General features: G+C 52.4%; 1 protein-coding gene across 5 annotated transcripts in view; it reads left to right on the plus strand.

Moving 5' to 3' along the window:
- LOC147706838 (uncharacterized) overlaps window positions 1–27,241 on the plus strand; it is a 384,044-nt gene that overhangs the window by 63,814 nt on the left and 292,989 nt on the right. For 2 of the 5 annotated variants that reach the window (XR_015296597.1, XM_086925980.1), the window contains exon 1: window positions 10,410–10,642. The exons of the other annotated variants lie outside the window; for them this stretch is intronic. The gene's annotated coding sequence lies outside the window, so the exon portion shown is untranslated. Of the gene's footprint in view, window positions 1–10,409; window positions 10,643–27,241 lie in introns of those variants that run through there. 5 annotated transcript variants of the gene reach the window in all.

The following is a 27,241-nucleotide window of genomic DNA, read 5'->3' on the forward strand; positions in this document are numbered from 1 at the left end:
TGTCCTTCTTTCACTGGGGGTTAGAAACAAATACGGCTGAACAGAACTACCCCACCCTTATTATATTCGTAGGTTAGGAACGGATCTAATTTTTTTTAACTCTTTTAAACTTTTTTTTTTTTTAGTTTGAGACCCACTGGCACTTTTATGTATATTTTATGGATCTTATCATTGGTGTGCACCCTATGTAGTATCTTTCTTGGAAATAACTTTATTGCCCCAGGATGTGTCCTGAACCTTGTAGTACTGCTCTATTTATTTATGAAATGTTTGTATAGTGTACTTTTATGGCCGCATTTGGCCGAATAAAGTTTTTCTGACTGACTCTTCACTAGACTAACTTTGGGGATGGTCTCCTCATTGCAGTATTTGTTTACCCCGTCTGCTGACCTAAAACTGCAGCATCAAAGCTGCTGCACTCCTCTGCAAAAGATGTCTGCACATGGCTGGAACAAACACACTTGTGTACCTAAACACCCCTGCTTTCACTGCTGAGCGCTTCATGCTATGCAGTCGCCACAATCTGCTTTGACACCCACCAGCTGGTTTCCATTACTGCCGCTAGTACAAGGAAATATCCCACTTGCCCTCTGTGAACACAAATGACTGGGGTTATGGTTTTGAGTCCGCTAAAGACTATACTTTCCCTATGGTTCTCATCCACTCTTGAACGGTGTTTGGTTTTGTGCGCGGACACCTCTACACTGCTGATCTTATGTTACCCTAGTCATGTACACTGTGGACTCACTTGCCCTATGTCTTCCAGGTTTTTTTTCATTTCATTCTATATGCACTATACATTACTTGTTTCCATTGATTGTCATGATTGTGTCTCATTAGGAGATGTCAGTAACAGTGCAGATTGTCCATGCCGGTCCTTCCACCTGGCTGTGACATCAAGAACAGTGATTATTGAAAGTCGACAACCGTTCAAAGGTAATTCCAACGCTTTTAGCCCCATTTGACATCACATCTGTTAAGGGAAGGAAGAGACCCAGGATAATATGCTGCATGTCTAAACACTTATAAGGTCCAAAAGGCGAGACCTATTGGCTATGCCAATGCTTGCTTTTATACAGCAGACTGGCTCAGCGCGCTCATGCTGGGCCTGTACAGAAACCACCTTCGCCACAACGCGTAATGATTCTGGACTGTGGTCCATCCAATACTAGCCGTTGAAAGTTGCTCCTGTTGTATCATGTGCAGCCCAGTGTCAAGATATACATACATGTAGGGAGACCAGCCGTGGCAAAGCTGCATTGACTCTAATAAAACATGCTCTCCATTTAAATGGAGAACGTTGTGCTAGGACCCGAAAGCTGATGTCAGTACTAATAATAAATAAAAACAAGCATTTACAATGCAATAGGTCTCGCAGCATTAAAGTTTGAGTTATTGGCTTTGTGTATGACAATGTGTTGCATAAATTTTTTAGCAAACTTTGAATTGGTGAGCAGTGAGAGTGTGTGCAAGAGTATGCTGTTTTTGAAAGCAGTGTGGTAGAGAGTGCAGGAATTTGGGTGACCTGAGAAATGTGGATGATGCACCTCACGCACGGGGCTGACGCAGTTATTATTCACACAGCTCTGATGGTGCACCTTAAGCACGGGCTCACAGCTGTTATTCACACAGCTCTGCTGATGCACCTCACGCACGGGGCTGACGCAGTTATTATTCACACAGCTCTGATGGTGCACCTTAAGCACGGGCTCACAGCTGTTATTATTCACAAGCTCTGATGATGCACCTCCGGCACGGGCTCACAGCTGTTATTATTCACACAGCTCTGATGATGCACCTCACGCACGGGGCTGACTCAGTTATTATTCATACAGCTCTGATGATGCACCTTAGGCACGGGCTCACAGCTGTTATTATTCACACAGCTCTGATGATGCACCTCACGCACGGGCTCACAGTTGTTATTCACACAGCTCTGATGATGCACCTCATGCACAGGGCTGACGCAGTTATTATTTACACAGCTCTGATGATGCACCTCAGGCACGGGCTCACAGCTGTTATTATTCACACAGCTCTGATGATGCACCTCCGGCACGGGCTCACAGCTGTTATTATTCACACAGCTCTGATGATGCACCTCACGCACGGGGCTGACGCAGTTATTATTTACACAGCTCTGATGCACCTTAGGCACGTGCTCACAGCTGTTATTATTCACACAGCTCTGATGATGCACCTCACGCACGGGCTCACAGTTGTTATTATTCACACAGCTCTGATGATGCACCTTAGGCACGGGCTCACAGCTGTTATTATTCACACAGCTCGGATGATGCACCTCACGCACGGGCTCACAGTTGTTATTCACACAGCTCTGATGATGGACCTCACGCACGGGGCTGACGCAGTTATTATTTACACAGCTCTGATGCACCTTGTGGAGAAGTGTGGCTCAGGGGTTAGAGGCGGCAGACCCAGAAGCTGAGATCGGCCCTGGACCAGAGTTCAATTCCCCGGCCCGACGGGGGTTGGGCTCAATAATTCCACGGACTCGATAATTCTCGCTCCGGTGCCTACTCGACTCACGGGTTCACACTCTGCGACTCTGGGCAATAGCTTGCTTAATCTCCACAACGGCCCCTCGCGGCGGGATGCCTGGCTTTCACCTTGTGGATACCCTGCCGGGGTATCTCACAGGAGAATACCAGGACGGGTTCCCTAAGCAAGCGCATAGATGCCTGCGATGTGGGCGATTTGCGCAATATAAATACATGTACATTTACATTTACCTTAGGCACAGGCTCACAGCTGTTATTATTCACACAGCTCTGATGATGCACCTCCAGCACGGGCTCACAGCTGTTATTATTCACACAGCTCTGATGATGCACCTCACGCACGGGGCTGACGCAGTTATTATTCACACAGCACTGATGATTCACCTTAGGCACGGGCTCACAGCTGTTATTATTCACACAGCTCTGATGCAACTTACGCACGGGGCTGACGCAGTTATTATTTACACAGCTCTGATGCACCTTAGGCACGGGCTCACAGCTGTTATTATTCACACAGAGGCTCCAAACACGCCCTCCCTAGCTTGCAGGCAAGACCTAAGGCGGGGACTCGATGTCCGTGAGGCCTGAACACCTCTGTGCGCCTCGTACGCCGATTGAGGGACGAACCTACCAAGTCTCACGCATCCCGCGTGAGACGCGTACTCTGGAGCGTACTTGGGAGATGGTACGATTCGAAGTGAGTGTACGAGTCGTACCAGGCAGGTGCGACTCGTAGGGCGGTGCGCTTACAGTGCCCGCACCGCCTGGCGTACGCTCAGTGACCCAGGACGCAGGCGAGGCAGAGAGGCTGTGCGAGTAGTGATGGGGGTGAGACTCGCACAGCGCACACTTCAGGGGCACAAAGGGCGGTGCGAGCTGTATACTTAGCGGCGACTCGCACCGTGGTGGCAAACGCGCCCGTGTGTGGCGTACGCTCAGTGACCCAGGGCGCAGGTGAGGCAGAGAGGATGTGCGAGTCGTGATGGGGTGAGACTCGCACAACGCACACTTCAGGACTTCAGGGGCACAAAGGGCGGTGCGAGCCGTATGCTTAGTGGCGACTCGCACCGTGGTGGCAAACGCGCTTGTGTGTGTGTGCGCGCGCGCCGGAACGTGCGCGCGGCCAGCTCTTGTCGCTCCCTCTCCCATTCACAATGCTGCGCGCGCGCAGCTCTTGTCTCGTTTTGTTGGATTTTGTCGGCTGAAACGATCGCTATAGTTCTCTGGCAAGAACACGCTTCGCACATTTCTAGCCGAGACCAAAAAACAGCTGACATAATGGGAAATTGAATTTTCTATTCCTACCCTTGTTTTTAGTCTAAAGAAGACTGCCTGGGAAGTCTCACTGGTGCCTGGCCCAGGTGGGGCAGCTCTTCATGGTTGAGCTTCCTTAAGGGAATTTTGGTTGCTATTTTAGAAATCTACTGATCGCCTCTGCAAATTATGTGTTAGTAACCTGGCACATTTTTGAAGTATACTTACAAGTGGAAGTTCACATTGTGCTTCATTATACTGCTGCTGAGTGTAGCGCTGTGCAAATATACAAGACTTGTGTTTTTGCTGGATGCACATGTTAAACTGGTACTGATAATCCAACTTGGGTTGCAAACGGCGCTGCTCGATGTAACTCCACATTGCACTGGTCGGAGCTTTCTGGCTATTTTAGGAGCTTTTGAATGTCCAGCTGTGCTTTTTTTTTTTTTGTTAAACTCATGAAGGTGTGGTGGATGGTTGTGAATGATTTGAAGTGAATTTCTAGATTTGTAGGTTATCATGCCAGTCTTTTGAGTGTTGGACAGGCCTCGTGGAAGGCCCGCTCCCTCCCCGCATGGCGAGGACCGAACCCCTGTTCTCCCTATATCCCCGACAAGAACCATCCCGGCAACCCACTGGGACAACCCGCGACCCGTCCACAACGGAGCTCCAGCCCCGAACACCCCATTACCGACTGGCCCGGGCCCCCCGTCTGCACCACTGCCCCGGCCCAGCTGCCATCTTTGGAGACTACCTGACAAGGCCGCGTGGCCTCGGCTCGACCCCAACCTGGGCCTGGCCAGGCCCCGACATCGAGGCACCACCATCCACCCAGGGGGTGAAGAGACCACTTGGCGGGTCAATGGGAGAAGGAGTGTCAATGGCTCCCCTCCGCCAGGTGTCGATCGCCCCCGGCCTCCCCGGGCGCTGGCTCCACCCCCCTGCTGGGTGTCTGGACTCCCTCATCCCGGACCTCCCGACCTCCAAGTGCGAGGGTCCGGACATCAAAGGAGACCAGACCTATAACTGGGCCAGCTCCAGAGCAGGAAGGCAGTTGTATCTTGGAGTCGAGAGATACCGTGAGGAACTCATCCTTGAAGGCCTGCTGGGGCTGCCGCGGCCCTTTCTTGCGAACCATCTCCGAAGCCTGCTGGCGCTGCCGCTGCCCTCTGCAACGTGAACCATCGTCTTGGCCTGCTGGCGCTGCCGCGGCCTTTCTCGTCGTGCACCATCTTCGTAGCCTGCTGGCGCTGCCGCGGCCTCCCTCGTTGTGAACAATCATCCTGGCCTGCTGGCGCTGCCGCGGCCCTCCTCGCAGTGAACCATCATCGTAGCCTGCTGGTGCTGCCGCGGCCCTCCTTGCTGTGAACCATCGACCTAAGCCTGCTGGCGCTGCCGCGGCCCATCTTTACAGATCCCCAAGCTCGAGGATTGTGAGCTTCCTTCTTGCCGCACCTGTACCGGACCGGTACTAAGACTGTCCCGCTACCCCTTTCCCCTACAGAGACTAGAATTGAGAGGACCCTCGTGTCCTGACCCCACTGTACCGTATGACCGTACTTCAAGATTCGTATATAAAGTGTGTTGAACTCATCCTGGTGTGGTGTCCATCTGTGGGGGGGGGAGTTACTTGTCTGTACGATCACTGGAGACGGCCCTCACCGGAGGCCTCACCCCTGTGCTCGGCTGACCCTCCGGGTCTCCGTCTAACATTGGTGGCCAGCGGCGCGATCCGAGCCAACGCATAATCGTACAGAGAGTGACTCACCACACGACCACCATGACAACAAAAGAGAGCGGAACAACGGAAAAATTCCAGATGGAAAAGCTAGAAGAATACAACCACAGAGAACTAAAACAATTCTGTATAGAACTGGGCATTGCTACCACAGGACTGAGCACGAAAGAGGACTTCAAACACGCCCTAGAATCCTGGGCAGAGACGGGTACGACCGTACCCCAAAACCAAAGCCAAGAGACACCCGAAACCAGCCCCGCGCCGACAGAAGAAAGAAGACCGGGTGTCTCACCGGAGGAGGCCCGAGAACGAGAGAAAAGCAGGATCCATGAATTGGAGCTGGCTCGACTTCGCTTGGATGGAGAACTCAAACTGGCGGAACAAAAAATAACTTTGGAACACTTACGGCTCCGAGAGGACCGAGAAGAGAAACAAAGGCAGAGAGAGTTAGAAGAGAAGAAGCTAGCCTACGAGCATGAGCGCAACTTGAAGGAACTAGAGATTCGGAGGCATAACAAAGACCTCGGGGTCCCCGGACACCCGAGCCCCCCTGTCCCTACGGGCCCCAAGGTCCACATCCCCAAGGATGTCGTCAGAGAATATTACCGGAACGATGATATCCAGCAATGGTTCAAAGCCTACGAAGTAGCCATGACCTCCCACCGGATTCCCCGGAGCGACTGGGGGGCCGGGCTATGGGGGAGGTTTGTCAACGAAGGGCGAGACGCCCTGCTGCAACTCCTGGACCATCACATGACGTCCTACGACCACATGAAGGCCGCTCTCCTCACTCGATACGGACTCACGCCCGAATCCACACTAATTTGTACAAAAACAACAAGTGCCCCTGCTCTAGGAAAATATCATAAAGGTTTGGTAAGTTCTGGTTATGGTACAGTAGTAAATTGCGCACATCAATAGTGTTTCAGAATCAACAGCAAGAAAGTTCAAAGAGGTAGAATCCTTGTTATAGAAAACAAATTTATTGTTCCTCTTGTTCTGGCCAACACGTGTTTCATCGCAGGGAAACAGACTGCGAATCTTCAGGGCCTTTGGAAAGAAAAACCGGAAGTAGTGATGTGGCCACGAGTATTATTATTGCGCTAGAAAGCGTAGTCGGGTGATTCCTTAAAAAGTTTTATAGGAAAAACCTTGCCCGGGAGGAGAAGAGTTTAAAGCTGTTACGCTAGAAATCGGGTATTCAGGCGGGTACACCTGAAAAGATTCGTTCTCCCTCCTGTAGTTCCCGGTGCCGTTGTTCGAAAAACGGTAAATTTGTTTTCTATAACAAGGATTCTACCTCTTTGAACTTTCTTGCTGTTGATTCTGAAACACTATTGATGTGCGCAATTTACTACTGTACCATAACCAGAACTTACCGAGCCTTTATGATATTTTCCTAGAGCAGGGGCACTTGTTGTTTTTGTACAAATTAGTGTGGATTTGCAATCCACCTTTGAGCGGTTACGAGGGATTACCGCCCGCCCCCTTGCCTGGAGTCTGACACTCTGTGACACGATACTGTGCGGTTACTAGGGAGTGCGCCTGTCCTATTCTGGAATACCCTAAACCCTCCCAGTGTATCAAAAACCGTTACCAGAACCGACGCTCACCCCATCCCCCGGGCAGATGAGTTGATTGACCGCATGGGGGCCGCCCGCTACTTGAGCATCTTCGATCTAACAGCGGGCTACTGGCAGATCAGCCTCACCCCCGGGGCCCAAGAGCGATCCGCCTTCTCTACCCCGGATGGCCACTACCACTTCAAAGTGATGCCATTCGGCATGAAAAACGCCCCCGCTACCTTCCAGAGACTCGTGAACAAGGTACTGGCGGGCCTTGAAGAATTCAGCGCCGCCTATCTGGACGATATTGCTGTATACAGTCGCCACTGGGCAGATCACCTCCACCACCTCCGGGAAGTCCTGCACGCCTTCCGGCAGGCCGGGCTCACCATCAAAGCCAGCAAATGCCAGATTGGCCAAGGGTCCGTGACCTACCTGGGACACCAAGTGGGAAGCGGTCTGGTGGCCCCCCTCCAGCTCAAAATCGCTGCCATCCAGGCCTGGCAACCACCTGTCACCCAAACCGAGGTCCGAGCCTTCCTAGGGCTCACCGGGTACTACCGGCGGTTTGTGAAGGACTATGGCAGCATCGTGGGGCCCCTCACAGAACTCACATCCAAGAAAAACCCCAAAACCGTCAACTGGACCCCGGACTGTCAAACAGCCTTTGAGAACTTGAAGGCCGCCATGTGCACCGCCCCCGTGCTCCAGGCCCCCGACTACAGCCGGGAGTTCATAGTGCAGACTGACGCCTCAGATCATGGAATTGGGGCCGTCCTCTCCCAGCTCAACTCCGAGGGAGTCGATCAGCCAGTGGCTTTCATCAGCCGACGCCTGCTGGCCCGAGAACAGCGCTGGAGCACCATAGAGCGCGAGGCCTTCGCTGTAGTGTGGGCCCTCAAGAAGCTCCGGCCCTATCTCTTCGGCACCCACTTCCGGGTACAAACAGATCACCGACCCCTGCAATGGCTAATGCAGATGCGGGGAGAGAACCCAAAACTGTTGCGCTGGTCCATCTCCCTGCAGGGGATGGACTTAGCTGTGGAACATCGTCCAGGCCAGGACCACGCCAACGCAGACGGCCTGTCACGCTTCTTCCGCCTCGGCGAGGAGAGTACCCAAGAGGATGGGTGACTCTCCCTGCCTTCAGCTGGGGGGGACGCATGTTGGACAGGCCTCGTGGAAGGCCCGCTCCCTCCCCGCATGGCGAGGACCGAACCCCTGTTCTCCCTGTATCCCCGACAAGAACCATCCCGGCAACCCACTGGGGCAACCCGCGACCCGTCCACAACGGAGCTCCAGCCCCGAACACCCCAGTACCGGCTGGCCCGGGGCCCCCGTCTGCACCACTGCCCCGGCTCAGCCGCCATTTTTGGACACTACACGACAAGGCCGCGTGGCCTCGGCTCGACCCCAACCCTGGGCCTGGCCAGGCCCCGACATCGAGGCACCACCATCCACCCAGGGGGTGAAGAGACCACTTGGCGGGTCAATGGGAGAAGGAGTGTCAATGGCTCCCCTCCGCCAGGTGTCGATCGCCCCCGGCCTCCCCGGGCGCTGGCTCCACCCCCCTGCTGGGTGTCTGGACTCCCTCATCCCAGACCTCCCGACCTCCAAGTGCGAGGGTCCAGACATCAAAGGAGACCAGACCTATAACTGGGGCAGCTCCAGAGCAGGAAGGCAGTTGTATCTTGGAGTCGAGAGACACCGTGAGGAACTCATCCTTGAAGGCCTGCTGGCGCTGCGGCGGCCCTTTCTTGCGAACCATCTCCGAAGCCTGCTGGCGCTGCCGCGGCCCTCTGCAACGTGAACCATCATCTTGGCCTGCTGGCGCTGCTGCGGCCTTTCTCGTCGTGCACCATCTTCGTAGCCTGCTGGCGCTGCCGCGGCCTCCCTCGTTGTGAACAATCACCCTGGCCTGCTGGCGCTGCCGCGGCCCTCCTCGCAGTGAACCATCATCGTAGCCTGCTGGCGCTGCCGCGGCCCTCCTTGCTGTGAACCATCGACCTAAGCCTGCTGGCGCTGCCGCGGCCCATCTTTACAGATCCCCAAGCTCGAGGATTGTGAGCTTCCTTCTTGCCGCACCTGTACCGGACCGGTACTAAGACTGTCCCGCTACCCCTTTCCCCTACAGAGACTAGAATTGAGAGGACCCTCGTGTCCTGACCCCACTGTACCGTATCACCGTACTTCAAGATTCGTATATAAAGTGTGTTGAACTCATCCTGGTGTGGTGTCCATCTGTGGGGGGGGGGAGTTACTTGTCTGTACGATCGCTGGAGACGGCCCTCACCGGAGGCCTCTCCCCTGTGCTCGGCTGACCCTCCGGGTCTCCGTCTAACATTGAGTATAATGATGTTATTTATTAGAAGTTGTATTGTGCACATTCTGCTATTGGTATGGCCTTGCCAAGCCCTTTGGCTAGTGTGGTAACTTTACACATCTACAGTGTTACCGTCACTTCTAGGAGTCAGATGCATATAATAATGTGGCTACGCCATTCTTTCCTGCTCATATTCCTGGTTTGGTTGCTATGCCTTAAGTTCATTCAGCTCTTGGTGTCGGGTGTAGAGATTATAGGGTAAACACCAGAAGGCTTTGCCAGCTTCTCTTCTTGTAAATTGGCAGACGTGCTAGCCCAATGCTGCTACTTCGTCACGTGGGGTCTTGGCTACTGTGATTGACAGGTACACAACCCATGTTGGATTGCTGTTGGATAGCTGACGACTGAGTCCAGATGGTTGGCAATTTTTAGAGGACAGTCAGGTGAGCGGGCGAGAGGTAATCCTGGTGCGAGTCTCATTCCAGGGAATGTTGCAATGTTGCTTCCCCAACGCTGCCAGCTTTCCAAAGTTGAGTGGTGCCAGCTTGGCCCATGTTATCTTTAGCTATCCTGCACTTTTATCGAACAGTGTTTGGCTATCTGGAATATGTACTTAACCCGGTTTTTATAAACGAGCATTGTCTCTCAAATCTGGGATTTGCAAGTGCTGTTAGTTTCAAAGCAGACTCATTGGGAATGGTCATGTGTGACCACGTGCTGACTTAACACAGCCTTGCAGCCTTTCAGAGGCATGTACTTGATAGGCAACTCAACGACATGCAAATATCTTTAAAGACAAATATTCTCTGACCGCATTGTAAGGCGATCTATAAACTACAAATTGGGCACTTTATTTCCGGAGTGCTTTGTGCCACAGACTGCCTTCCTGTTAGTTATAGTGAAGCAAATATTTTAAAGCGACGCGTTGTCCGAAGGGTCATTGTTGGGCAAGGGGCCCATGCGATCTCGTGCCGCCGGTGTTATTCCCATTCCTCCTCCTAGAAGGCGGCGTTCAGATGTGTATGAGCGAAGAGGCCAGCTGCTCTGTGGGGCGCCGCACAGAAAGCGCCTGCCTCAGCTCACTGAAGCCCTACCCCCTTGTGGGGGCAGGCGAGGCAACTCGCGCAGCCTATCCCGTGGCTAAGGCAAAGTCGAAACTTTCTCTCAGGAAGCACTGAAGACTGGGTGTCGCCGCTTGTGGGACCGTGGAGGCCTCGACTGGGGCCGGCGCACTGCTCTGGTGAGAGAGAACCGCGCTGCCCACACCCGCGCCCCCATCCCGCGCTGCTCACACCCGCGCCCCTCACACCCGCTGCCCACTACCGCGCTGCCCCCCTCCTGCCCCCCCCCCGCGCTGCCCATACCGCGCTGCCCCAACTCCCGCCCCCCCCCCCCCCCCACTGCCCACACCCGCTGCCCCTTACCGCGCTGCTCGTGGATTGTCTTGAGGTGTTGGACTTATGAGGCGTCTCATAGACCTGCCTGACCCGGGCCTTAGTTCAGTGAGTCCCTCCGGTTCCTGGCGCGCATGCAGACTGTATGGCGAGGCTCCTAATGCTCAGAGATGCGCTCCAGACATGGCGCAGCACGTGGTGCACATACGTACGTACACAGCTGCCAAGTTTCACTGCCTGTCCAGGGCTGGTGTTTTATTCATTCTGGAAGTGGTAGTCCTTATTATTTTTCTTCTATAATGCCATATACATGACTAGAAGTACCAGAATTAACCCGAAGTCCCGAACCGACCCCCCACCCACCCTAAAAAAAACATGGACTCGAGCAGCACATGGGCCTAGGAAACTTGTGGGCTGGGCAGGGCATGACGTGTTGCAGAGCAATTTTAAAAGAAATATATTTGTACAAGAAAATAGCTTTTTTTGCTTTTTCTTTTTTTAAAGATTTTGTAAAACTTTTATTTATGTTTTCAGATAAAAATAACAGTAACTTAACGTGACATCGATAGAAATCGCAAGCTAATGCATTGCTGTCAATACTGTAGCAATGTACCAGTATCTATAATGTGAAAGTGGCATCAACCTACGAAGATGAGGGAACATTTCACAGAATCTTCCTCAGACTACCACTCCAGGTCCCCACAGACTAAGACCTGTCACAAATGTAGCTGAGAAAATTAATCTGAAAGATCATTCTCCCCACAACACCATCATCTACAGCCTCAGTGGAGGGGAGCACCACCGCCAGTGGCATATTTGAGGTGAATGCTCTTTCTGTGAGATAGCATCTCAGCTCAGGTAATGCTTGAGAGGGCTCCTATATGTCTTGGGGTGATGTAGTGGGGTGTATGTACTCGCCATATTGTTGTAATAGACAGAACCATTGATCCAGCTAGTCTTAATGTCGAGCCCCCCCACCCCTCTCTCCTAGCACATTGCCACCCTCCTCTTGGCTAAAAGATTAAAGGCTACAAACATTTGGTACAAGGATGTGGCCTCTTGACTCATCCTGTTTTTTTTCTCTTTCAAATAACTTTATTGGCTTTTCAGGAGTACAGATTTTTTTTTAAACAGGAGGTATCAGAGGGTTGTTGAACTCCAGCCCCCTTAGCCCCCGTCCCATTTACCAGCAGGTAGGATCACCTGCATCCACACGTGGGACATGTACCCAAACGGTCTGGGTAGATTCTTCCTCAGTGTTTGTAGGGTAAAGTAAGTCGGATGTAGAAAATTATATTGAACGAATTTAAACAGCATGTAAGAGCTGGCGCTCCTGACTCCCTCATGTATTCGTAGCCACTCTTGTTTTGTGAGAGTTTCTCTATTTATGTAGTACAATTTGCCCTGGGGCATTCTCTCGAAACGCCTGATACAGATGAGATATCAATCGACATCCCCAGGCCAAGTAATGCATTACCAGCAGCACGTTGGTGCAAGGGGGGTTCCTCCCCAGAATAATGGCCAGAGCTCAGGGGCTACGCTAGAGATCACCTCGTATTGTAAGAATTGCCCGGTCCCTAGTGCGAAGGAGACCTCTGCTTCCCCTCACGTTATAAAGCACCTGTTTTCACATAGATCTCACTTCCGCTAATATCCACCCTCCTGCCATTCCGCTCCAACTTTGAATCCGCTATATGCTGAAAGGGTTTCACCACCCACAATGGCATATGTAGGGCAATTGGCGAGCGTTGTGCTACTCTATGAACCACGGACTCCCACACCGCAGCCATGTGCTGGACAATGTATGGGGGGTAGCGGGAACACCGGTACAGAGAATCAGGAGCACCGATAGGGACCACTCCCCGTACATGCCCGCCAGTCGCTGCTTTTCCCAATTGGCGTCGTCATCCAGCCAGTCGACTGCATGTTGAAGTTGGGAGCTCCAAGCGGGGCACCTCAAGCCCCCTTCCACTCCATGTCCTCTGTAGTGTTGTTAGGTGCACACGTTTACGTTTTGTGCCCCATAAGAGATCTACCAACAGACCATCAATCATTCGGAAATACTGCCTGGGGATTCTGTACAAGGAATGCTGCAGGATTTATAAGCACTGAGGCAGAATAATCATTGTACAATAACTATTGACCCCATGAGGGACTGAGGTAAGTTCCTCCAAAATCTTATGGAGCTTTCATATACCCTTTACTACTCTTCCTATATTCATATCCAGATATGAAGGGGGCATAGTCACCAGTTGGATCCCCAGGTATCTAGTCCCCTCAGATACCCACAGAAACCCCACCCTGTGCAGCACTTCCATTAGTTTCTCCGTCAGCCTCCCCACCAGGACCAGCTTAGATTTCCCAGGGTTTATATGGAGCCCCGAGACCGCCCCAAACCCTTGCACCACCTTGAGGAGGATAGGGACTGCTCGGTCCAGCTGTCAAATATATACTAGGGCATCGTTGGCATACAGGGAGACCGCATGCTCGATCTTCCCGAGAGTTATCCCCCATGCAGCCATCTGTCTCCGTAGGGCGGCTGCCAGAGGCTCCATAGCCGCTACGAAAATGAGTGGTGACAGAGGTCACCCATGACAGGTCCCCCCGGCCCAACTCAAATGATGTAGATAATTGTCCCCTAATTCTTAAGCGGGCAGCCGGGGCAGCATAGAGCAATTGCACCCCTTTGAGGAAACCTGAGCACACTTAAAGCCACTGCAGAACCAACCAAATGTATGACCAATCCACAGAGTAAAAGACTTGCTCTTTGTTGAGCAGTGCCAGGGCATAATCCTCCTCCATGAGGCAGGGAGCATGCTAGACATGTGCCAAGCTCGGTAGGTTATGAGTGGTGCTACGCCTCGGAATGAAGCCGGCCTTATCTATGCTTAAAGGCGGGGGCGCCAGAATTCTTCTCAGGATTATCATATCCAAGTTCAGCAGCGAGATCGGCCTATGAGAGCTGGGCATCAGGGGGTCTCTGTCCGGTTTTGGAATCTTGGCTACCACTGCTTCCCGCATAGAAGCTGGCACAGATTGTCCCTCATTATACACCTCCGAGAGGTGGTCAACCAGCAGAGGAGCAAGTCTTTGATAAAACTCTGCCTGGGAGGCCATCACTCCCAGGCCTTTTAGCTGTTTTAAGGTGTCTAGACCTAGAGCGTGGCCCCAACCTCCGGATCTAGCCACGGTAACTCCACCAAGGCTAGAAAATCTTGTATCCTCTCTTGCAATGGGGGGGGCCTCTGTTTCCGAACATGTTGGCCAGATGTGTAGCCTGGACCTCAAGGATCGTTTGTTGGGTATACACGTTTTCCCCATTACTGCCATGAATTTGTACGATAGGTGTTACATGTTTCTTCCAGTTCACTAGTCGTCTCCCTCCATATGTAAGCGTTGCTGGTACGCCGTATTTGTAATGTTTCTAACCAATGCCAGCTCTCTAATAGAGCCTCTCGGCCAGCGTGCCACTCCTCCACAAAATGGTTGTTTTAATACAGACTACCTACCTTCATGGCTTCCCACTTAGCTGTTCGTGTTGAAGCTGACCACCAAGTGTCCTTGAAGTACTGGAACAGGGCATCCGATACTGCAGCCGCAAAGTGGGGATCCGACAAAACCTCCGCCCTAAGGTGGCACAAAGGTATCGCTGGACGCCCCAGGGCTCCCCAAGACTCAAGAATACATGTGAGTGGGGCCTGTCCAACAGCATGGCCGAGTAAGTCGCACACCAGTGGCGCTCCGGTGAGCCAACTTGATCTGACTTACTTATGGACATTCAGAGGTCCCCTAACTGCCGCCACAGATAACCGGAGAGTCCCGTAGGCCCGTGGACGTAGGTGAGGCTGCTGAGGGGGTCTGCGGAGCTCCTAGATCTGACGGTGAGCGGCGGCTCCCTAGAGACAGGCGAAGGAGGCTTCAAGATGGCGGCGCCCTGAGGGTCTGCGACAGAGCCGCGAGGAGCACGCCCGGAGGCCGCCTGACTAGGCAGACGACCCGGTCACCAGGACGTCCCACTGGGGAGGCAAAGTGTCGCCGAGGCCCCAGAGACGAAGCGCAGTGAGGCAGAGAGATTGTCGGGATCCGAGGCGAGGGCCTGCTCCTGGGTAGGCGGGCCCGGCGGGCAGAGGGCGCAGGCACAGCGCAACGGAACACCCGCTTGGCCAGACTGGATCGCTGGGTGCTTGGGAATCCTCACTGCGCCCCGCGGAGGGAGTGACTCATCGCGATGACAGCGGGCCGGTGGCCAGGCTTGAGAGAGACGCCGGGGCCGAAGCAGCTCAACCCCCACATCGGGGGAGGCCTACCGCACACTCACCAGACCTGGGCCCCCGGGAAGCGGCCCGGCAGAGGCGAGGCCTGAGCATCAGCACTAAGGGAGTCGGAGGCTTACAGGGGGCGCCTACGGACACTAGTAAGTGGGGCCCGGCCGAAGAGCAGGGTGAGGACAGCGCTTCTCTCAGCCAGGGCCCAGACATCCTTCCGTGGGAGTGCCGCCTATTGCTCCCCCCCGGCCTTGGACACATGGCTGGTTGGGCTGCCGGACGGTCGCCAGCGCTGACCCTGCGGGGGCGCCTGAGACCCTGCTGCGCCTGGAGCCGCGTGTGCCTAGCTTGGTGGAGAGAAGCTGGGCCAGCAGTGACAAGGGGGCGCGGAGGAACGGGCCCCTGGATCCCGCATTAGGGAGGTGAGAAGTACCCTATTGAGCCGTCGCCGACCCTGTAGCCGCCCCAGACAGACAAGATGGGCAAGAAGGAAGTGGCCCCAGGGTCCCACGTCATGGCACACTGGATCGTTATGCGTCGGCGCCCACTACAGCACCAACAGGCGCGGAGGCCGTGAGTCAACGCTCGGACACGGCTCTTCTGATGGGGGCCATCCAGGCATCTAGAGAAGACATACAGGCATCCCGGGCGGCCCTGGAGGCAAGATCGGGGAAGTGGGCTCCGAGGTAACGCTCTTGCGCCAGGACTTTCGCAATCTCACGGAGAGGGTGACCACGGCGGAAACTCGATTGGGGGAAGCGGAGGACACTATCCACTCGTTGTAGAAGGACGTGAAGGAGCTCAAGGCCTCGCATAAACTACAGTGGAAGGTAGATGATGCGGAAAATAGGGCCCGGCGCAACAACCTCAGCTTTGTGGGCTTTAGGGAGGGAATCGAAGGGTCCAATATGGTGGAGTTCCTGCACACATGGCTGTTGTAGACCTTGCCTAAAGCGACATTTTCCTACTGCTTCCAATACATTCTGTCTTCCCGGCCAAACTCAAAGTCCTCTTTAAAGAAAAGACATACTTTTTCACCCACCCGGAGGATGCATGGCAATGGCTGGAGGAGCGTCCACCGCTTCGAAGGCGCGAAGGAGAGTTGAGGGGGGCGGCAGAGAAGGAGACCGCTGCCAGGACCCAGTGGGAGACAACGAAGATGCAGAGGCAGCGGAGAACACAGGGTTCCAGGCGGGTGACGGCGGTGCCCTACCCCACACAGAATCCGACGAGCACACGACAGCACGGATCAAATACTCTCAACATCGGAGGTCAGGCGAGTTCTAGGTTTCGCTGCTTGGCTGGCTGGGCATGCACGATCGGAAGGGGGAGAAGAGGACGCCGGAGGTGTCACCTCCGGAGGTGAGGACTTCGCCTCCACCAGCGGATGCACCGATTGGTCCTCTATCAATGAACTGGAGAAAGAAGCAGTTAAAGAGGTGCAGACCTCGCAAGGGGACATTACAGACTCCAACGCATGAACTGAGAGAGACCTGGGATGGACGAGATGCCGGCTCAGCCCGGAAGCACGCAAGTTGTTTCACACCCTATATCCACTGTGTTCACAGTTCTTGACTAGAATGTTTGACAGTGGGTTCTGTGGGAGAAGTTGTTGTTTTCCGTACTTGCTAGATAAATTGTTTGGAGTGGGTTGGGAGGGCAACAGACCTTCTCCGTCTGTGAGTCCTCTATCCCATCTTTGACGAGGAGGGGACTGCCGGGGGAGGGAGGTAGGGTGGTGGGGGGGGGGGGGGGCTGAAGGGAGTTTCATGGGTTCTAAAGTTGGGAATGTTTAGGGCTGTAGACAGATGGGGAATGGAGGGGCAGGGTGGGATGGGGAGTTGGGGAAGGGGGGAGGCAGCGGGACATGTCAGAAAGGTCACACACACCTTCGTCCGAGATTATGCACCACATACCAGAATTTCAGACAGAATGCCGGTTAAACATATAGAGGTACTGCAGGATCTGGAAGGGCTCAAGATCTTAACGTGGAATGTGAATAGTCTAGGAAGTAAGATTAAGCGAGGCCTAGTGAATGCTTATGTGAAAAGGGTGGGGCCGGACATAATCCTATTACAAGAAACACACCTTCAGGGCACTAAATGCTTCTTTCTGGCTAGAGGGCAGTACAAAGTTCTCTCACATGCGGGATTTACTACAGGCTCGAGGGGGGTGGCCATATTAATTAAAAAGAATCCACCGTTCTGGGTGGCGCAGGTATGGACGGACCCCCAGGGGACATTTGTGGGAGTAAGGGGCACCTGGAGACTGCAGCAGTACACGCTCGGCTCGGCAAATGCCCCTCCTAAACTGCAGGCAGCTACACTGAGAGGGGTAACGGATATCCTCCTTAATTCATCAGATACACTGCAGGTCTTTGGGGTGGGGGGGTGGTGTAGGGGGAAGGGGGACTTCAACGACGTGTTGGTCAAGACAGAACAGGAGACCGGTCCAGAGACCAGACCCCGACCTTGCTTTCTAGGATGATTACTACGCTGGGACTGACGGATGTCTGGAGATGGTTACACCCGGACGTCAGGGCCTAAATATTTTTTTCGAGCGTCCACAGGGTCTACTCTAGACTGGAGTATATTTTTCTTGCCCGACATGTTCTGACGAGAGACGACCTAGCTGAATAAAGAGCCAGAGGGATCTTGGATCATTCCCCGCTCCTGGTGCAAGTGGGGAGGAGGAAGGAAAGGAGAAAAGGGTCCTGGAGGCTGTCCGCATGGGACCTGCAGAACCAGGCCATATTGAAGGGCCTCAGGGCCGATATTAAAGACTACATAGCCGAAAATGAGGGGTCAGTTTCGTCAAAAGTGGTCTTCTGGGAGGCCTTTAAGGCGGTCCTGAGAGATAGGGCACAGAATAGATTGGCGGAGGAGACCCGGAAAGTCCAGAGGGACATTGAGGTGCTGGAGACCCAGATACTGGAACTGGAAAAGGAATACCAACTTATTGGAGCCCTGGGGTCCCTTCGTAAGCTGTTGGATGTTCAATGTCAGTATAGGGACATGGTAACGGGAGAGTCCAAAACACAGGCGCTGGCAACGTTACACCGTTTGTATGATGTGGGGGACAAATCGGGAAAGTTGCTGGCATGGCTCAGCAAAAAGGAAAGAGATGCCAGGTGGGTAGAGCAGGTTCGGGACACCCAGGGAAACCTGACGAGCTCAGACGTTCAGATTGCAGAGGCTTTTGCTATGCACTACAAACAATTTTATGAAGCAAGAGCCTTAGGGACACAGGACGAGGCCCTGCAATAAATGACTCACGGTGCTGGCTGACGAAGACCTCGGCGACCTGGAGGCCGTAATCACACTAGACGAAGTTAAGACCGCCCTAGCTAAATTGTGGGCGGGAAAATCCCCTGGCCCGAACGGGTTCCCGGCAGAGTTTTTTAAGCGAACAGCAGACTTACTGGCCCGTCATCTGCTGGGACTCTTTGAAGGGGCAGTTCAAGAGGGGGAACTACCTCCGGATCTCCGCATGGCAACGATAATCCCGATTTACAAGGAAGGTAAACCACCGGATGAATGCTAATCGTATCTCTTAAATATAGAGGTGAAGCTATTGACGGCCATTTTGGCCCTCAGATTGCGGAAGGTGATTCCGGAACTAGTACATCTGGATAAAACCGGGTTCCTGCCGGGAAGGGCCACTAGATTTAACCTCAGACGGACCCACAACTGGTTACAGGAGGTAGGCAATAGACGAGACCCTCACTGGTTCCTATCTCTGGACGCCGAGAAGGCATTCGATGCCGTCCACTGGCCTTTTTTGGAGGGAGTCTTGGTGCGGCTTGGTTTTGGTCCCAAATTCCGGAAGTGGGTCCAATTGCTGTACACGGATCCTAGAGCCAAGGTTAAAGTAAATGGGATTTTATCCTGGGATTTCCCGCTGAGACGAGGGACTAGACAGGGGTGCCCCCTGTCCCCCCTCCTTTTTACGCTAACGATTAAGGTTTTCAACTAAGGTCGACAGATACCGCAGAGGAAAAAATATCTCTCTATGCGGATGATGTCCTTCTATACATAACGCACCCAGAAACTACGATATCGGCACTGTTCTCAGAGCTGGAGAGGTACGGAGCTCACGCAGGGTACTGGATAAACTGGCATAAGTCCGTCTTATACGATCCTAGGGGACAAGACCAATGGACGGGCCTCCCAGAGAGGCTTCAGACGACTAGTGAGGGCTTTACTTACCTTGGTGTGTTTGTGACGCTCAATAGCGGCCGCTCCTACGACAAGAACATAAGACGGATAGTACATAATTTTATAGAAGATGCGAACAGATGGACCCTGCTTCCCCTTACGATCCTGGGCCGTGCGGCCATGTTTAAAATGATGACGCTGCCCAAGCTCCTATATGCCTTTCAGAATGAGTACGACCCTCTCCCCCGTAGGGTGTTCGCGGAGATGAATGCAGAGTTACGAACCTTTCTTTGGTTGGGTAAGCACCCGCGGGTGGCACTAACGACTTTACAAAGACACCAGTACAGTGGAGGGATCTCACGCCCCAGCATCGAGGCCTACTATTGGGCAGAACACTTGGCGCCCATTAACGATTGGCTCCATGCCCTGGCTCTACACCCCACATATGCACTGGAGAGGCACACAATGGCTAACCGTCCATATAACTACTATCTCTATGGGGGCAGAGGGAGGGGGGAGACTGCTGCCGGCTACCAGACTTACCTTGACGGTCTGGAACCAAGCGACCAAGACCATAGGCTGGGAAAAGAGGCCCACCAGACAAACACTGTTATGGCACTGTACTTGGCTGTAGGAACGTAATAAATTGAAAGGATTTAAGAGGTGGGACGACATTGGGATCTCGACGCTAGGCGACATGACTGCAAAAGGGGAATTGAAATCTTTCCAAGCATTAAGGGCGGACTTTGTCCTGCACCACACTCAATACTTTAAATATGCGCAATTGAGGCATGCCTGGCGGGCGGAAGGGATCCCAGTGGACACACTCCCTGAATATGCACCTTTAGAGGGCTGCCTCCTACAGGAACAAATTCCGGAAAGGGAGGTATCGCTTGTGAGAAGTTGGCCTGATATATGATGCTCCCTTGTTCTAGTGATCACCTTGTATCAGTCCAAACAACCCTTATGGGGATTGGCTGTAAGTCAACCGTATAGACCAGCTATCCTAATGGAAGCATGGACAGAGCAGTCTTAGGCTAAACTCTTTTGGCATGTGAAGCCAGCTGTTTTACCACATATAACCCCTTGAATACCAGATGAAAGGACACCACACAGGTTGTTATGAAAATAGAAAATATATTTATTACTAACAAACACTTCTGAACTCTTTATGAGATCAGAGGGTAAAACACATAACAATACTCTTCAGAAAAATACAGTAAGTCGCACAATTACAATGGTGCCCTAGGGGCACGACAAACCATATACTAAGTAAATGGGTTAAGTAGAACGATAGAAGAAATGAGTATGCCCGGAGACTGTAGAATCGCTGGGGCTACATTACCCTAACCTTAGGTAAGGAGAAGGAGGCCCTTGGGACGTGTGTGCAGTGCTAGAACACACACGCGGGTTGCAACGCAAAGACAATGGGCACAAACAATTTACAAAATAGGTAAGTAAGGACAGTTCCGACTGGTTGAGACTAAAACTACAGGATACCTGGACACTAGGAGAGTCAATCTACCTATGAGCACCGAAATGCTCTTGTTACCTCACCCACGGGCTGCGGGTGCATAGGTGTGAAAGTGTGTCGGGTTTCCTCGTTGAAGTCAAGGAGCCTAGGAGAAAAGATGCTGCAGGCGACCAGGAGGAAGATATCCGGAGTGATCCAAGGGCGGATCGAAGAAGATGGAGACCTGAAAGCAGAGGGGACAGTGTTCAAAGTCACTAGCCAGTGACCGAAGTGGCACCAGGAAGGAACCAGATGATGTTGTCGCGATCAGGTGAAGAGGTGACGCTTGACTCTGCAGCCACGTGGACCAGGAGGCGTTGTCGACGACCAGGATGGAGTCACGAGCTGTCCCACGCAGGCTCTCGCTGTCGGCGTTGTCGGTTCCGGGGTCGGAGTCAACAGGCCTTGGCAAAGGCAACCCACGCGGTGAGTGAAGATAGCATCTGGTGTGGACAAGGAGGGTCCGGGGTGCTTCTCCTTTGCAGGGAACAAAGGGCCAGTCTGGAGCAACCAGACCAGCGGTGTAGTTTCAAGGTTTCGTCGTCTAGGAGGCCACTAGCCAGCCGGCAAGTGACCAGACAACACGTCGAGTAGCAAACGAGCAGAAGTGCCGCACGCAGATTTCGTGGATGCTGGAGGGCTGGTCTTTGGTGCAGGAGCTGCTCGGGGCTGGGGCTTCTCAATCCCCAAAGCACTCACTCGAGGGTGCCTCAGAGGTCATGCTGGAAGCGTAGTGCAGTTTCTTCAAGATGGCCAGTCCCACGTGTCTCGTCGCACCCACGGATCTCAGCTGTGCTGCAGATGTGAGTTGAGGTCTGGAAGTCCGGGTCTCGTCGGACTCTGAAGTCTGGTTTCGCCAGGAAGGACGACAAAGTGAACCGCTAGGACTCTTGATGGTGGCTGCAGTTGCAGGGTGGTCACTCCTTGGCCACAAGGGAGATTTCTTCAGTCTTCTGTGGAGCAGAACGTAGTTGTTCAGGATAATCCAATTTGGAATGGGACCAGCTCCTACCTTTATCCTGCTAAAGGGGGCTGTACTAGCGACTAGGTCCCTCCCATGGGTGGGACAAGGAAGGGGGGCGGTTACACCCCCTATCCTTTGTCAGGTTTCGCGCCAGAGCTGGGGCTGGAGTGCCCCAGCAACTGGTTTGAACCGGGGTATGCACAGGGACACCTTGTGTGCCCCAGGCATGTCTCATTCCTTTCAGCCCTCCCTACCTCAATACACAAAGTCCTGTCTGGGGTGGTGCTAGCACCTCCCAAGGCAGGAAACCCTTTGTCCAGGCCTCACTCGCTGGAAGGACTCCCAGCAGCAGGAGGTCAGACTTGTGTCTATGGTGGCAGCATCCATTTTGTGATGCTGAGGCTCTGGTTAACTTTAACCGGGGTTACAGTTACATACATGTCTTATCCTTCTAGAAGGGTGGAATGCTACCCCCGTCGCCAGAACTGACAAGGGGGTAGTATTCCAAAGCGTATGACCCCTTGCTCGACATGTTTTGATAATGCTATGCCAAAGTTAGCAATAACCGCGAGGATTATAATGCACTTAAGAGTATATGGTATAGCGTTATCATGGAACAGCTATAAGGACATGGTTCAGTAAGCTGCAGACAGGCTCAGCTCATGCTAGAGCACCATCTCACATAAAACCAAGCACTCTACCTCCAGGATTGTTAAGGCCTGCCATAGGAGTGACTTATATGAGTATATGTGTCCATTTTGGGGTTAGATATAGGTATACTATATATACAGCAAAGGGTGATTACACCACATTGCCCCAGCTGTGTTACCAGCCAGTTGTGTCCGTTTAGATGGCCAGCCAGGGGTGGCATAATACATGCTGCAGCCCCTGGTAGGCCTTGGGTGCACTTAGGCCCTGGGTACCTAGGGTACACTGTACAGGGACTTACAAGAGTGACCCAATACCAATTGATAAACACACCTAAAGTACATGTGTGTCAATTTAGAGAAAGAGAGAACAGCGAGGCTGTGGGTCTGATTAGCAGGCCCACAGCCAGGGAAAGTCGTAAACCAGTGAAGCAAAAAGCAAAAATCTGGGGTGACCATAGGATTGCAGACCCTACTCTCCTACATCGCTCACATATAGGACACTTATGTATAACATGCCCGAGGACCTGGGTACACTTAGAAGCAAGTGGGAGGGGGATGTGGGAGAAATGGATACGGTGGACTGGGATACAGTTTTCATGCATCCCAGAGAGGTAGCTATTAAATCCCGGTTGAGGCTCATCCAATTTAACGTCCTTCATAGGACTTATTTTGATAGGGTACGTTTACATAAAATGGGGAGAGCTGGAGACCTGATCTGCCTGAGATGTGGACGAGATGAGGGGAATTTTTACCATATAATCTGGTCATGCCCGATAATCCAAGCCTACTGGACGGAGGTCCTGAGTGAATTGGGGGAGGTGCTAGAAACTCCCTTGCCGCGAGACCCTACGATGTGGATCTCGCACGTTCCTGGCTTTGGTGGTGGTCTAAGAGAGATGTGGCAAAGAAGTGGGGGGTAGCCGCGCCACCGCAGCTGGAAGAATGGCGGAGAGGTTTAGATCTATACATGGCAGCTGAAAGGGTCACATGCAAGGCTAGGGGATGCCCTAAGAAATTTGGCAGAGTCTGGAGTAAATGGCGGAAATATCGTGGACTCGATGGGGGAATATAAAAGTGGACATGGGGAGAGGGTGCGACAGTGGGCATAGGCACACCGTAAGGTAGCCCGCTATGGCAATACAGACCTGGGCCGGAGACTGGTCTGGCGATGATACCTGCTCTGAATGAGACTATACTGCTTTTAATGGTGATGCTCGGTGGGTGGGAGGCTGGGGGGAAGGGTGTGATGACCAATGATGACATGATTGTACTGTTGTTACAAAATAAAATGCAAATAAAAATGTTAAAAAAAAAAAAGAATAAATGTGAGTGATCGGAGAGATAGCTGGGTAAATAAGTTATGCCTGCCACCTTAGGAGAGAGCTCGCATTAGAGAAAACAGTAGTCTAACTGGCTAAAGGTACCATAAGCTGGGGTGTGGCAGGAAAACAACCTTTGTAGGATTATGATTCCTCCAGACATCACAAGACCGCATGCCCTGCAAAATGTCCCTTAGAGTCCCAGCCAGTCGGGGCTTGGTATGCGCGTGAGGAGGATCTCGGTCTAATGTCCCACCCAACACGCATTTAACGTTGCCTGCCATAATTATTGCAGCTCCTAAATAGAGGGCTGCACTGCTGGAAAGAATGCCGGACAGTCGGTATTGGGGGCATATACATTAAGGATACATATTTCCGGTCCCTCCAGTGTACCATGCAGAACAACATGTCTCCCCTCGGGATCCACCACATGGTGTAGGTATTGTAAAGGGACCCCTTGAGCCACCCATATCAGAACCCCCACGCAAACCCTGAGTAAGAGGTAGCATAAAGCTGCTCTCTCCATCTCCGTCGTATACATGGTAGTGAGTCCCCCTATACTTGTCTCTCCTGCAGGCATGGTATTGCTACCCCGTAACGTTTCAGATAGGCCCATACTAGTCTGTTTTTCAAATGCTGCTATACCCCTGACATTCCACATGTCAGAGGAAGCCATGAGTCCTGCAGCAGTAGTGGTGTCCTCCTTCCTTCCCAACCCTGCCACTTCAGTACCCAATGGGATCTCTTCAGCAATGCTAATATTACAATTCGACATGGTGATATTCGAAACAATTCAAACCTTTTCAAAACAGTTACCTCATGCGCAAACACATCATCCCCCCCCCCTCCCCTTGGGTAGTGCCACTAACTCTTCCACCCCATTATCACAGAGAGCAAGGAATTGCATGTTCCGCCCCATGACCCCATTAATCCCCAAACAAAAGAAAACGAACACCCACATTACCATGGTCTTCAGATCGTGATTTTCCAAAATACTTTCCTCGTTGTGTGGTATAGCACTCCCCAAGCTTAGTGCTACTCTAGTGGTTGAGTAACCGGTGGGGTGCAAAGCCAAGACCTCCAGCTCCCTACTCCTTTATCAACCTCTGGGGGAGAGGGCTGGGAAGCAAGCTCCCCGTTGACTATGTTCCTCACATGTAAAGGATAAAGCCCCTTATATAGCTACCCCGCAAAAGTCTCTCCTCCATAACAGATCAGCACCCCTGCCATTGGCCTCCAGTCCCAGCATCTCACTTATCTGGGCCTCTCAAGGATGGCCATGTGTTGCCACACTAACAGTCTGCACCTTCAGGTGACCTGGGTCCCATCACCTAGTCCGGAGTCATGCCATCCGAGTCTGGCACAGTCACTGAGACCTGCAGCGTCCCATCTGGGCAAACCCAGATCCGTCCATTCTCTGTTCCGGGGTTTCCATTGCTGCAGTTGTCCCCCATCACGGGTGGATATGCCAGACCCTGTCAAATGGGAGGACTCCGTTGAGGGCACCAGACAGGCACCCAGCTGTCCCTGGGAACTTAGCCAGTCGCTTACAACTGCAGCCGAAAAAAAAGAACCAAGCTTTTCCCTCGAATTCAACTCACAATTTAGCATGGAAGAGAAGGCTGCATTTCTGGTTAAGGTCCTGGAGCCGTTGCTTGACCCTGAGGAACGTTTTCAGTTGATCTGGTGTTATCAGGATACATTGAAATGGGGTGACCTTCATAGAGCAAAGGCCCATTGGTACATGTGGCTTGCAGGATAGTGTCCTGATCCCGGTGATTGATAAGCTGGGCAATGATAGCTCTTGGCGACGTGCTAGGTGGGGGTACCAGTGCCCTGTGCGCTCATGTAATATACATTTATTTTTTGTCTTTTAGGAGATAGGACAGACCAAATCCATTCTTCTAGGAACAACTCGTCTGAGGGTCTCTCTACCTTCTCAGTGAAACCCATGAATTGTAGGTTATTCCTACATGGCCTCTCCGCCCGGTCATCCAGTTTCATCACCCTTTTCTGCAGTTCGAGAACCGCGTCTCTGAGAGAGCGGTCCTCTGTTTGCAAGTGTCCATGTTTTGTTCAGTGGTAGTCACACTCTCAGACACTTTACGAAGGTCGCATCATAGCAAATTAACCTCAATGGCCTCTGAGTCTATTCTGTGCACCACATCATCCAGTGTAGTTTAGATCGCTCCCAGGGAGGGGCTTGTCTCCATGGCCTTTGCAGCCTCTTCACTGCGGTCTGTCATATTTGCCTCCTGTAGGCTGGGAGCAGGGGTTGTGCGTTGTTGAGAATCTTGTTGGCCTGCGTTGCTCAACCTTAACTATCCATCATCGTGGTCATGTACCTGGGTGCCAATAATCCCAGGATCCACCAGGTATGTCCCGTGGAGTTCTGGACTTTTTGGTTCCGTCCAGAGGTGTCAGGGTACAACACCCAAAGACCCCGGAGTTCCACCTGCCTTGGTGCACAAATGAACAGAAACACGGGCTTCTCGATGGTGGCGTCAAAGACCAAAGGTTTATTACTGCAGGGACACAGAAGTCATAGATACTACACACGGGCAGTAACCAGGAGCCTGTTCGATTTGTACAAAGTGGGTTGCTCCTTATATACTAAAAATTGTGCTCTAGGCAAATATTTCACATGTCGGTACATTCTCAAACCTTTGTGTCTCTAAACAATAAATATTTGGCGTTACACAGGAACCGTTGATAAAATCTGATACCAAACATCTACGAAGAGGGGTTCCCACTAGTTCATCACAATCCCCTGTCAATATTGCTTTCAGGACCCGGACCGCCTCATCGTAAAGTTCGTTACCTCCCCCTAATAAAGATTCAGAAAGAAAGAAACAGAGCCAGGTGTGGAAGATAGGAAAGCGGGATAAGGGATGTTTGTGGGTTGTAAATGGGCAAGGCTACCGGCTTCGGCCGCCTAATCATGATCAGGTACAATGGACACGAAGACCAGTTTGGCAGGACTGGCCTCGGGCAGAGGAGGCAGCCTTTGTCGAGTCATGCAGCTACAGCGTGATCTGGTTAAAGGTGCACGTGTCATGTAAGAGGTGAATCTCCGGCTAAGGCTACGTGTCCTTAATCAAAGTGGAGTGAATGAAGTGATCCGAGGCTATTGCATATGTGAGGGCAAGGAAACACAAAATGGCGGCCACGATCTAAGATGGATGCCATGGGTAGATCAGAAATATGTTACTGGAAGGAGTGCTCTTGCTCGTAGCGTAGCGAAAACACTAGGATATACTAAATGGATCATTTGCGGTTCATTGATACCAATATCATGTATTTCCGACGAACTTAAAAACACGGGTTTAAGTCGTCATGAAACCGTCACGGAACCTTACGGAACCTCACGGAACCTCAGACCCTCCTTTTGCCCTTACATAGGCAATTACTCAGTCTATGTCAGAGTCTAGTTCTATGCTCATCAGGTCAGTGACATGCTGTTGTATCATCATCCTTTCTCGTGTCTTTTCTCCAAACGCAGGTGGTTTTCTGAGACAAGTCGCAGCACAAAAACTACACAAAGCAGGACCACACTGGATAATCAGACAACATGAGA

The sequence above is a fragment of the Lissotriton vulgaris genome, chromosome 6 (genome assembly GCF_964263255.1).
Source record: "Lissotriton vulgaris chromosome 6, aLisVul1.2, whole genome shotgun sequence".
Classification (NCBI taxonomy): Eukaryota; Metazoa; Chordata; class Amphibia; order Caudata; family Salamandridae; genus Lissotriton; species Lissotriton vulgaris.